The sequence below is a fragment of the Canis aureus genome, chromosome 19 (assembly GCF_053574225.1).
Source record: "Canis aureus isolate CA01 chromosome 19, VMU_Caureus_v.1.0, whole genome shotgun sequence".
NCBI classification, from domain to species: domain Eukaryota; kingdom Metazoa; phylum Chordata; class Mammalia; order Carnivora; family Canidae; genus Canis; species Canis aureus.
Genome location: NC_135629.1, coordinates 12877269 through 12889309, shown reverse-complemented (window position 1 = coordinate 12889309; position 12041 = coordinate 12877269). Strand labels below are relative to the sequence as shown.

Genomic DNA, 12041 nt, shown 5'->3' with positions numbered 1-12041 from the left:
TAAGAAAACTCAAACAGTATTTTAAAATGAGATATCATTGTTAACAAGACAAAAAGAATGAGCTTACACAATTATTAAAATCCAGGTTGATTGCAGAATTGATCATTCTGATGTCCCATGATAATGTGGGTGATAAAGGATTTCTTTTTTTGCCCTACAGGAGTTTAGATTACACATAATTAGAATATGTCTTTAATATGTTTCTATTTCATTATTTTTAGAGAGCATTTAAGAATAGGCAACATATCCATTTGGTTCATTGAAAATTACAATATTAAATACATTAATGCTTTAAAAATCTCTTATCTAGGACTAGAATGAAGACACAATGTCACTTATACTTGTGTGCTTTTTACTACAGATAAATTTGGTGAAGCCAGTAACTCACCTGTGTCCCTATGGATTGTGGGCCTTTTCTTGCCAGTGGAGAATGAAAATCTTCAAGTGTCATCACTAGCTGTTGTTTTTGCTTTATGTTTAACTGACATGGTTATTGGCACCTCAAAAGAGTAGCACTATTTTCTCTATTTTTGTGTGTTCCTCCCTGGCACTAGTGGGGAGGTGTAGTAGCTTTTCTCATTGCTTGGTGTTGACTGGTGAAGAATCATCATGCCAGATTTTGAACATCCAAACTCAGTGATAACATTTGAAGACTAAATACCTTTTTTGATGCTACTTCTTTTAAGACTATTTTATAAATAGTAATATTGCTTATGTAATAGCAGTCCCTTTTTATACTTATGCAATGGGCAATTTTTGGAATAAACTCTTATTTTGTTACTTTACCCTGCAAATGAAATCCAAATATATGCATATATTCAAATGTGGTCTATGCTATTATTACATTGGGTGTCCAGGAAAATTATAAGGCCAGACCCCATTTCTCATTTGTTTCCAAAAATAAAAAATTTTTATGTAAGAGGAAAAAAACACTAATAAAAGATTTATGGTATTTAATGTATTTTTACATGGTAGGTATTTAGAATATTAGAATAAATGGCCACCTAATATAAGTAATTCAGCATGAAGGGAAGTTTATTATCTCCCAAGCTATCCATCAATCAACTTCTGGTAATAACTGCATGCCCCTATTAGCACGTGTAATAGTGCCTAGGCAAAAATAACAGTTTAGATAAAACATACAAACCTATGGAAATTTGGAGATAAGTACTTATTTTCCTGCTGCTATATCACTAATATAATCTTAATTTCTGTATATGTAAATTCTGTATAAATTGGTGCATGGGGTAAAAAAAAATATGATTGTTGCCCTTGCTAGAAGGATTAGCAAGGTACTGTATCCTATGTACATCTCTGGGGAGGCAGTATGTAGTAGAGGCCCACACAAAGTGCTCAGAAATGTAAAGTTTATAGTCTAGGCTTCCTAACATCATGAAGTTAGTAAATCACCCAACTTCTCTAAGGTTCAGTTTCTTTGCCTACAAAATAAAGATTAATATAAAAAGATGCTTGTTGTGATAATAACTTATCAAAATGATAGGCCCAGGTCTATGGTCTCCTCTTGTGAATACATGTTTTATTAGTCAAGAGGCTATATAATAACATATTTTTATTAAATGGTTAGATGGTTATATCTGCAAGAGCCCCACCACTATCATTCTAGGACTTCCCTCTTTGCCCAATTAATTTCCATCTTGCATCTTTGTTATATATTCTTAACTTGAAAAATGCAAATGATTTTATATTTACACACAAATCTGAATAACTTTGAATATAGATCACACATCAGTGCTGGAAACCAGGTGTTTTGTTGTAATTTTTAATGGACATTTGCCAGGATTAATTTAAGAGCAAGATTATAAGCTACATACGGATAGTAGCTGTGTTTTACTGATTTGTCTATCCCCTGCACCATGCATGAGGTTAAGCACATAGAAGGTGCCTATTATATGTTTGGTCTGAAATAGGAACCATAAACAACTCTAAGGGTAAAATATATCCATGGTAAGTATAAAGTCAATGCTGATTGTAGTCATCTCTAAGAATGGAGATGCATCTTCTTACTCTCCATAATACCTTCTGCAATGCACTCCAGCGGGGTAAGGGACCGGGAAGGGGAAGAGTTCATATAATAGTAAACATTATTGTCTGAGTAAATTTGAGACTTGAAAACAGTTTCACAGTTTCATTGACTAATAAAATCATCTTTCAGTTGGAACCTACTTTTCCCTTTTCTATTTTAATATCCAATTTTCACATGAAGTGAGAAAGTCTATTTTAAAATCATTTCAAATTTTCCTAACACAGTCTGGAAGCTATTTTGGAGATGTGGCATTCCCAGAAGAATAAAGTAGATTGAGTAAATGCTAAATAAGTGTATTTAAAAAAATAGATTAAAGGCACTCAGGTGTCACCACCATTTTGAAATGATCATCACTTAGAATTATCACTTACTTGTTTTACAAGTCAGGTTAATAAATGTGTAAAATATGAATCACTAATAAGACTCTTTTTTGGCGTCACTTAAAAGAGAGTTGATGGCGCATGGAAATGCAGAGTCTGCTAACTAGCATGTATTTTCTTAGGACTTTTAATGGCAAATACATCGAAAGGAGTTAGATGCTATTTATTAAGTTCAAAGAAATGGTTATTTTTTAGTGGTCTCTCAGGTCTGTTAAAGAATAAGACCAGCTTCCTGGAAACACCATGTAAAACCTAAGCTAAGAAATGGATCCCAGGAGACTTGAGATTTTCTGAACTCTGTATGTCCTTTAGCAGGGGTTCCTCACTCTTACTGCACATCGGAGTTACCTGGGAAGCTATACAAAAGTGTTAACATCTGGGTGCATCTAGAAAAATCAAATCAGAATCTTTCAGGGTAGAGAATAGGTATCAGTATTTTTTTTTAAAAGATTTTATTTATTTATTCATGGGAGACAGAGGCAGAGACACAGGCAGAGGGAGAAGCAGGCTCCATGCAGTGAGCCCAATGCGGACTCGATCCTGGGATCCCGGTATCACACCCTGAGCCAAAGGCAGACGTTCAACCACTGAGCCACCCAGGCAGCCTGATATCAGTATTTTTTAAAGCTGCCCAGGGTAATGTGTTGCCAATGTTGAGAATCATTGACTTAGCTAGAACAGAGAGGACAAGTTCATGGCACCCGGCTTATAATTTTCCCTACCCCCTGATAGAAGACATTGTCAGTATATTCAAACACACATTCCTACAGAAATCAGTTTCAGACCCAGAAAAATTTTAATGGTTTTCTCCAGATAACCACTATGAACAAGTCAGTATAGGCATTCCATTAAAAATTGGTTCACTGTTTCTGAGAAAGATTTGTGCTAATGGACCCAATGGTCCACTGAAGATAATAAATATTTGGGGATTGATAAGATTGACCTAAATATCCCACTAGCAGATACACTTTTACCCAATTTGTTATGGACTTAGGTTGGGCTGGCATTTTTGAGCATAAGAGAAGGCAGGCCGCTTGTGCCTTCAAAAATCCACAGGTCAACTCCTAGAGTAATTTATGACTTCACAGTTTATTTTAATCTCTGATCCAAACTGGAATTCTGTGCTTTATTTCTATTTTATATAGTGAAAACATGTAAACTAATTAAAACTGCATTGTTATTAAACAGGTAGCCTTTATAGTTAATGGTAAAGTGTGAAAAAGTATAGTTCACCAAAATAAAAAAAAATGGGTTAAATAGAGGCATTTCTTCCACACTACATAACTAATTTCTTTTTTTTAAGACTTATTTATTTATTCATGAGAAACACACACACACACACACAGAGAGAGAGAGAGAGAGAGAGAGAGGCAGGCAGAGACACAGGCAGAGGGAGAAGCAGGCTCCATGGAAGTAGCCTGATGTGGGACTCGATTCCAGGTCTCCAGGATCACACCCTGGGCTGCAGGTGGCACTAAACCGCTGCGCCACCAGGGCTGCCCCATAACTAATTTCTACATAAGGCTTACCAAGTTAACTGAGTGCATATTGGTCGACATTCAGAGCCCTGTTTCTAATGCCAAAGGATGAACATAGCTTTAAAAGCATGGGGGGAGAAAAAAAGAACAACACATGTTTGAACACTGTGTGGGTCCACTTACATGTGGATTTTTTCCCATATCGGACAGTACCATACATATATTTTCTCTTCCTTGTGATTTTCTTAATATTTTCTTCTCTCCAGTTTACTTCATTTTTAGAATACCATATGTAATACACACAACATACAAATATAAATAAATAAATAGATAGATAGATAGATAGATAGATAGATAGATAAATAAATAATAAAAGCATGAACGTTAAAGAAGCAATGTCCTTCAGGATTTAGCCACTGAAGAGTCATCTCCTTGTGTTTAGAAACTTTTGCCCTGGGATTCCTGGGTGGCTCAGCAGTTAAGTGTCTGCCTTTGGCTCAGGGTGTGATCTTAGAGTCCTAGGATTGAGTCCCACATCAGGTTCCCTGCAAGGAGCCTGCTTTTCTCTCTGCCTCTCTCTCTCTCTGTGTCTCTCATGAATAAATAAACAAAATCTTAAACAAAACAAAACAAAAAAACACTTTTGCCCTCTACTTTAACAAAGTTACACTGTTTCCCATTCTCAAAATAATAAATACAATTCCTAATTACCTCTCCTGTGGAATTACATTCTGCATTTCCTTCATAATTTCTATCTCAGCTGTGCTGTAGTCTCCTTAATTAATTAAAAATGCAGAATTAGTTTGCAAATATCTCATTAACTCTTGAATAAGGAGTTCACCAGTGTCCTCTTGATTGGCAGCCTTTATTAGACAATGCTGTCCAAACTCTCTTACTTTTCCTTTTCTGTAAAGAGGGGCTTTGGGGAAACCCACAAGTCTTTGATATAGAAGCACTATTTAGCTCCAGCAAGGAATTTAATCTGCTTTATATGCCCAGCAACATTCTTGAAATATTCTTCAGCACAAATCTAGACTCCGGATCCACCTCTTTGAGACATGGCGAATCTATGTAACATTACATAATTCACTTTAAAATGACAGATCCATGGGGTGCCTGGGTGGTACAGTTCGTTAAGCATCCAACTCTTGGTTTTGACTCAGGTCATGATCTCAGAGTCCTGAGATCAAGCCCTGAGTTGGGCTCTGCATTTAGCATGGAGTCTGCTTGTCTCTCTCTCTCCCTTATGCCCCTCTTCCAGATTGTTCACTCTCTATCTCAAATAAATAAATGGAAAATCTTTAAAAAAGAGATAAATCCAAAGGAAGCAACTATATCATGTTTAAATGTTCAACGGAGTTCCACTGAAGGGGACTTTGAATTTATTGTAGCACTCCTGATCTGAAATCACAAAAAGGGAATGATTTTATTTTTTTAAAGATTTTATTTATATATTCATGACACATACAGAGAGCAAGGCAGAGACACAGGCAGAGCAAGAAGCAGGCTCCTCACAGGGAGCCTAATGCAGGACTCGATCCTGGATCCTGGAATCAGGCCCTGAGCCAAAGGCAGACGCTCAACTGCTGAGCCACCCAGGGGTCCAGGGAATGATTTTATTGCAGGTTATCCTTGGGCATCACTTACCTCCTATGCCAAGTGAGGCACCTCAAAGAAGGAAAGGAGTCTGGCCCTCACTTCCCTGACAGCAGCTATGTCACCCCAAGTCAGTTACCTGGTGGTCTCCCTCAGAGTGCCACCTGTTGGATTCCAAGAATACTGTTCTACTTGCTTCTATGTAGAAAGAAGTAGTGAGGTAATTTGATGTGATGAAAAAAGTACTAGACACTGTTTGCCAGTGTGAGAATGTCATGGTGAAATCATTCTCATGGAAAGAAGTTCTCTGCAGGTTGCCAAAAAAGACATCCAATGATCTCAAAAGTTTGTTAAATATCTGAAGGGCTCTGCTTCTAGTTGCACACAATCTGGAAATTTGTGGCCAAATCTCATCTAAATATCATGATTGTATGGGCCCTGCTCTTTCCTTGCTTGATTCCACTAACCTGGTGTTTCCAACTTTGGTCAAGTACATACAAACACCATAATTATCATCATTTTTGCATACCACCTGAACTATATTACAAAGGCAGTATTTTTCTTTAAGCTGGTTCCATTTTTTTTAGTTAAGTTATATCAACTTATTTTAAAAGGAAGTTGCAGTAATATGTACTGAATATTGTTATATATTTTTCTAATCTATAATTAAAATGAATTATTAAATTAAAAAATGTTTCCCTGCATTCCACATAAAATAATTGGTGAATCACTGGGGATACAAAGTTATCACTCTTTGGAAATTACTCAGATAAAGCAAATTGCTTTTTATTTCTCCTCTATTTCTTTTTTTCTAATTGTTTTTATATATTTAAACAAACTACTTAGAGGAGGTCAGTCTTTGTTCATATAGGTAAAATAAAGCAGAATAGGAGAAGCACATGCCACAGCTATTCGATCACACCAATGAGAAAACAAATACATTGAGCACGTAATGTGTATTCAGCACTAATGATCCTCTTTTAATAGAACTCCTTGTCAAGATCCTCAATAAAGACAATTTACACATTTGAATGAGAAACCTAAGTGGTATTTTCATCAGTGCCATTGTGCTTCACATTTTTTTCTGTCCTTTCTGACTGTAATATGTCCAGGTAGAAGGAAATCTGCACTTAACCTGTAAGAAAAGTAAGTATCACATTCTTTCCTGGGAGGTCTAAATTATCACTTCTTTTCTTCTCGTTATTTTACTGTATGGAGGTGGACATCATGCCCCAGATAAAACTAAAGAGATAATATAGCATATGATGCACTGACATCTTACACACAGACACACATTCTGGTTAGATGAAATTCCATGAATTAGGGCAGCATCCCACCCTGAATATCCTTAAGTTGTTTGCTAAGTAATTACTTTTGAGGACAAATCTGTCTCAATGAAGAAAAAAGCCCCACACAGTTACTCTCTTCTTCATTTTTTAAAATGACTTTATTTATTTATTAGAAAGAAAGAGAGAGAGAGAAAGGGGAGGAGCAGAGGGAAAGGGACTAGCAGATTCCACTCTCAGTGTAGAATCCAACATAGGGCTCTATCTCATGACCCTGAGATCATAACCTAAGTCAAAATCAAGAATTGGGTGTTCAACTGACTGAGCCACGCAGGCACCCCTGATCACTTTCTTCATGAAGGTCAGCACCCTATAAATGTTAAAAAGTCCTGATATTTTAGAGCATTTAGAAAATCTCTTTAATTCACCTCCCCATTTGAATATTTGTGTGAGAAATGTAAATGACAAAAAAAAAGAAATGTAAATGACATCATCAGTATTATTGTGTTCCATATTAAGAAAACCTGATATGTAAAATTTAGAACTTATAAGTTCTTATATTGTAATGATTGCATGGCCAAGAAACTTGCTTCTTTAAGATCCAATCTGTAAATCTGTTTATAGCAAGTCTGTCCTATACTTTGTTCATATGATTTGAGTAACAAAAAATTTGTTATTGTATAGCTTCTCAGGAAAATATAAATTGCATAATATGTTGTGTTCAGATTATTTTTATTTTAAGATTGGCAGGGGAATGAATTAAACAAATGATTTACTAGTGTTTTCTATAAATATAGATGGCTTATCACTATTTTTATTTTGTCTTTTCATTGTGTTTCATTTTTGTTTTTTAAATTTTTTTCACTATTTTTATTTTGATTGAATTTTGATTGTCTAGTTGCTTTTTCAGATACAGGTATTGGAAGTTGTAATCAATAACTTCCTGTGCTTTGAGTGTAAATATCCTAAATGTTGAGGAAATAATGTATTTCTTTTTGAAATAAGAATTTTGACTCTGATTTTCCTGTAGGCTTCTTAGCTGTTTGTGACCAACAGGTTTTAGAGTGCATTTGTAAAAAAGATGACATTACACATTACCTGACTTCAATATTTAGAGATTTTATTTTTTATCTAAGTATTCCTGTTTTTTTAATACTTTATTATTTAGTAATTTCCAATTTTCCTCTCTAATAAGACCTGATGATTATCTCTCACAGAAGGCAGAGACTCTCTCAAATGCATGTATATATGTGGGTAAGAGAATGCATGGAGGGTAGAATATGGTCATCAGTAATTCAAATTTATTTCCTAAAGGAACCTGGTAGTATGCTATAGAGTCCAAGGAATCTGCCAAGGCCATTTAGGAAAATTCACTGCTCCAGCTTAAGACAAGCTGGACACAGTGCCTGTCCCATGCAATTTATCTGATCATTTGAGTATTTTTCTCTCTCCACTATTGGGCTGAACAACTGGAAGAGATTGATCAGTATTATGATGAAATTACAACCTGTGCTGGCCACTTATCCTGCTACCATTTTGCTATGTTGTTTTTAAGGGTCAGCAACCAGGAAGCAGTTGGAGAAAATACAAGGTATAAGTCTCTATTCCTATATTGGTGACACATGTGAAATTAGTCTGCTATATCTTGGTTATGTCTCTCCATAAAAATAAGATGTTATTCCTATAATCGTTCCAAAAATCCTCTATTGGAATGCTCAGATTGAATATGATTTGACATTAGTCAATTAAACAAATGATTTACTATTCAACCACATGGCAAAGGTTTAGATACAAGATTATGGAGCATTTTAAACTTAGGATCAGTGAGAAACTACTGACAGGTTTCTAAATATAGCCCTTCCATATCTGGTAAGCTATTGGTCTCAAACTTCTTATGCATTCATATCATTAGTTTTAAACTCCCAGAACTATGTTGTTATAAATGAAATTCTTCTGTTTGACATGAAAACTGACTTGCAACCACTAGATAAATGGAAAGCATCTTATTACCATGACAGTTTCCCACCATCTTATTGGAATCAAGTAGTTTTCTTCAGATATTATATCTGCTCTCATCACAGGTTGGTGAAGTAAAATTGTCTTCACCACGATTACTATACCAATATTTTGTTTTATCTATGGCCTTTTCTTTATTGGTTGGTAAATTTCATATTCATAGTTGTCTCTTTTAACTCTATATTTTTCTTGTACTAGTGTCATGGCTAACATAGAAATTTAACAGATGAGAGATGCTTTCTCTATGTTTTTCTTTCCTAAATATTATAAATGAGAAACAACAGATTACCCTAGATTGGGGATTCTAGAGATTCTAGAGTTCCCATCTCTAGCTCCAAAATAGAACTACCTAGAAAGCTTTTGTAAGACTCTGATGTTTGGGCCTCACTTCCAGAGATTCTGATTAAACGGCAATCTTTCAAACATTCCCAGGTAATTCTAAAAACATCAAAGTGAAGAGCCACTGGCCTTGATTAATTCTGTTAAAGGTGTAACCAAATCACTTAATACTGTCTTCTGTACTTCGATGTACACAAACTGCAATGAAATGTTTGCCAGCGCATGTGGTACTTCTATCTTTTTGAGCAATTCATAACCCGATTGTCGCAATTTCTGTCAGGATGAAACTCTCCATCTGTAAAGAAGGTACTTAGGAACAAAAATGTCAGCAACTGAAAGTGTCAAAGTGCAGCTTTTGTTCTTGGCTGGGACAGAGGCCATTAAGGTTCTTCTTCAAGTCAAGTGCTGGAAGTCTACAGGAAGAGCCACCCACCTTTTTTTCCCATCTGTCCAAGTTCCCCAAATAATTACACTCTAGAGTTTTCAACCCAGAATCTGTTGCTTATCTTTAATCAGACTTTCACTTCTTAATCAACCAAAGAGTAAATGCCTTCAGAGAATGGGGGAAAGGAGCATCATGGGCAATGATCTCCAGGCCATGATCATCACATTCTAGTTTGATGGCCCTAAACAGGCTACTTAAGTCCTCTGAGCCTCAGTTTGTTAATATACAAGCATGACAGTACTTACTCCAGAAAGTCATTATAGGATTAAATGTAACTGGCATGCATGCAAGCACTTAAACCAGCCCCAGGCACAAATCCCTGCTATTTTTTAAGTAACAAATGATGGATAGCTACAAAAAGAAAGAACTATGATAATCTACTGTGGGGTAAATCAGTCTAATTTCACAAATGAAGTGAGGATGTAGACTGAGAGTGTGGCTGATGAAGCCAGAGGCTGAAGGAATTGCATATGCAAAGGCTGTGATTTAGAGCAGAGAGGAGAGCATGATAGGTGACATATATTGAGTGCTTATTGGTGAAGCACTTAATGGTGATAATAACAGCTATTGACTTAAATGCTTATTCTATGCTGAGCACTTGACAAGTGTCATCTCGTTATCCCAAAAACAATGCTCCCATTTTAGAGAGGAGTAATATTAGATGTTGAGACACTAAGTAACAGCTGGGGAGGAAAGAGTTGTGATTTGCCCTGAGATCTAATGGGTAAGAAAGCCTGAATTCTACTATTACTCTGCTATGATGCTTCTACTTTAGGTCTCACAGGGCCCTGAGCAACTGAGGACCAAAAGAAGACATCCAACACTGGGGGTCTGGCCATAGACATGGAGCTCTGAAGGTATCAAAATAAATTAATCTTTATTTTTTTCAGATCTGACCTAACAGGATTTCCCTTGCCTAGAATTCAGTTATAGAATCCTAGTCCTTGATCTGTGTAGGATGTTATTGTAACAAAACACATGCACATGAGAGATTCATTTCATTCCAATCATGCTGATGTTTTGGGTCTAGTTCTTGGAGTTAATGATACACATGTATAGCCAGTGGTGTCCAGAAAAACAGAGAGAGGGAAGGAGATAGATAGATCAATAGATCGATCAATCCTGATGGTCATGTTAGTGTGTGCAAATGATGTGGGTTTTGGGGGGTGGGGGAGAGAAAGGGAAAGAAAGATTGAGAGAGAGAGAGAGAGAGAGATGATTTTAAGGAATTAATTCATAATTGTGGGAGCTAACAAATTTGAAATCTATAATGTATACCAGCAGGCCTGGAAATTCAGATTAGAGTTGGTGTTGTAGTCTTGAGTCCAAATTCTGCAAGGCAGCAGCCTGAAAATTCAGGCAGTGTTTCTATGACTTAGTCATGATGAGAATTCCTTCTTCTTCAGGAAACCTTAGTCTTTGCTCTTAAGGCCTTCAACTGATTGAGTGAGGCCTACCCACACTATGGAAGGTAATCTACTTTACTCAGTCTACTGACTTAATTTTTCCTAAGGAGACATACAGATGGCCAAAAGACACATGAAAAGGTGCTCATTATCACTAATTATCAGGGAAGTACTGACCAAAACTACCATGAGATATGACTTCACACTGGCTAGTATCAAAAAGACAAGAAAAAAAACAAGTGTTAGCAAGGATGTGTGAAAAAGGGAACCCCCCTGCCCCTTTGGTAGAAGCATAAATTGGTCCAGCCACTATGGGAAATAGTATGGAGGCTTCTCAACACATTAAAAACAGAAATATCATACAACCTGGCAATACCACTTCTGGGTATTTATCTAAAGAAAACAAAAACATTAATTGAGAAAGACATATGCACCCTTATGTTTAATGAAATTATTATGATAATAGACAAGATATGGAGGATATATATGTGTGAGCTTAATATTTCATTTTTGATTTTTATATTCAAATAAGCATATGAAAATGGAATATTAGTCATAAAAAAAATGAAATGGGGCCACCTGGGTGGCTCAGTCAGTTAAGCATCTAATCTTGATTTTGGCTCAGGTCATGATCTTTGAGTTGTTAGATTAAGCCTCAGGGCTTAAGATTCACTCTCCTTCTCCTTCCATCCTTCATGTGCATGTGTTCTCTCTTAAAAACAAAAACAAAACAAAACAAAAAAGGAGATATTGCTATTTGCAACATCATGGATGGACCCAGAAAGTATTATACTAAGTGAAGTAAGTCAGACAAAGATAAATATCATGATTTCACTTATATTTGGGATGTAATAAACAAAACAAACAAGCAACAAATAAAAAACCAGAAATAGACTAAAAATATAGAGAACAATCTGGTTGTTGCTAGAGCACTGAGAAGTGGTGGGATGAGAGAAATAGGTAAAGAGATAAAAGGGTACAAATTTCCAGTTATAAAATAAATAAATCACAAAGATGGAAAGTAAAGAACAGCGAATTTAGCCAATAATAT

General features: G+C 35.9%; 2 long non-coding RNA genes across 12 annotated transcripts in view; one reads left to right on the top strand and one right to left on the bottom strand.

The window, feature by feature from the left end:
- LOC144289652 (uncharacterized) overlaps positions 1-12041 on the top strand; it is a 98709-nt gene that overhangs the window by 45286 nt on the left and 41382 nt on the right. For 3 of the 4 annotated variants that reach the window (XR_013357486.1, XR_013357490.1, XR_013357487.1), the window contains exons 4-5: positions 8340-8375; positions 10360-10441. This is a non-coding gene — a long non-coding RNA (uncharacterized LOC144289652). The remainder of the gene's footprint in view (positions 1-8339; positions 8376-10359; positions 10442-12041) is intronic. The other variant, XR_013357488.1, reaches the window with a different exon arrangement.
- LOC144289650 (uncharacterized) overlaps positions 1-12041 on the bottom strand; it is a 70933-nt gene that overhangs the window by 47001 nt on the left and 11891 nt on the right. For all 8 annotated transcript variants that reach the window (XR_013357478.1, XR_013357482.1, XR_013357479.1 and 5 more), the window contains exon 2: positions 68-154. This is a non-coding gene — a long non-coding RNA (uncharacterized LOC144289650). The remainder of the gene's footprint in view (positions 1-67; positions 155-12041) is intronic.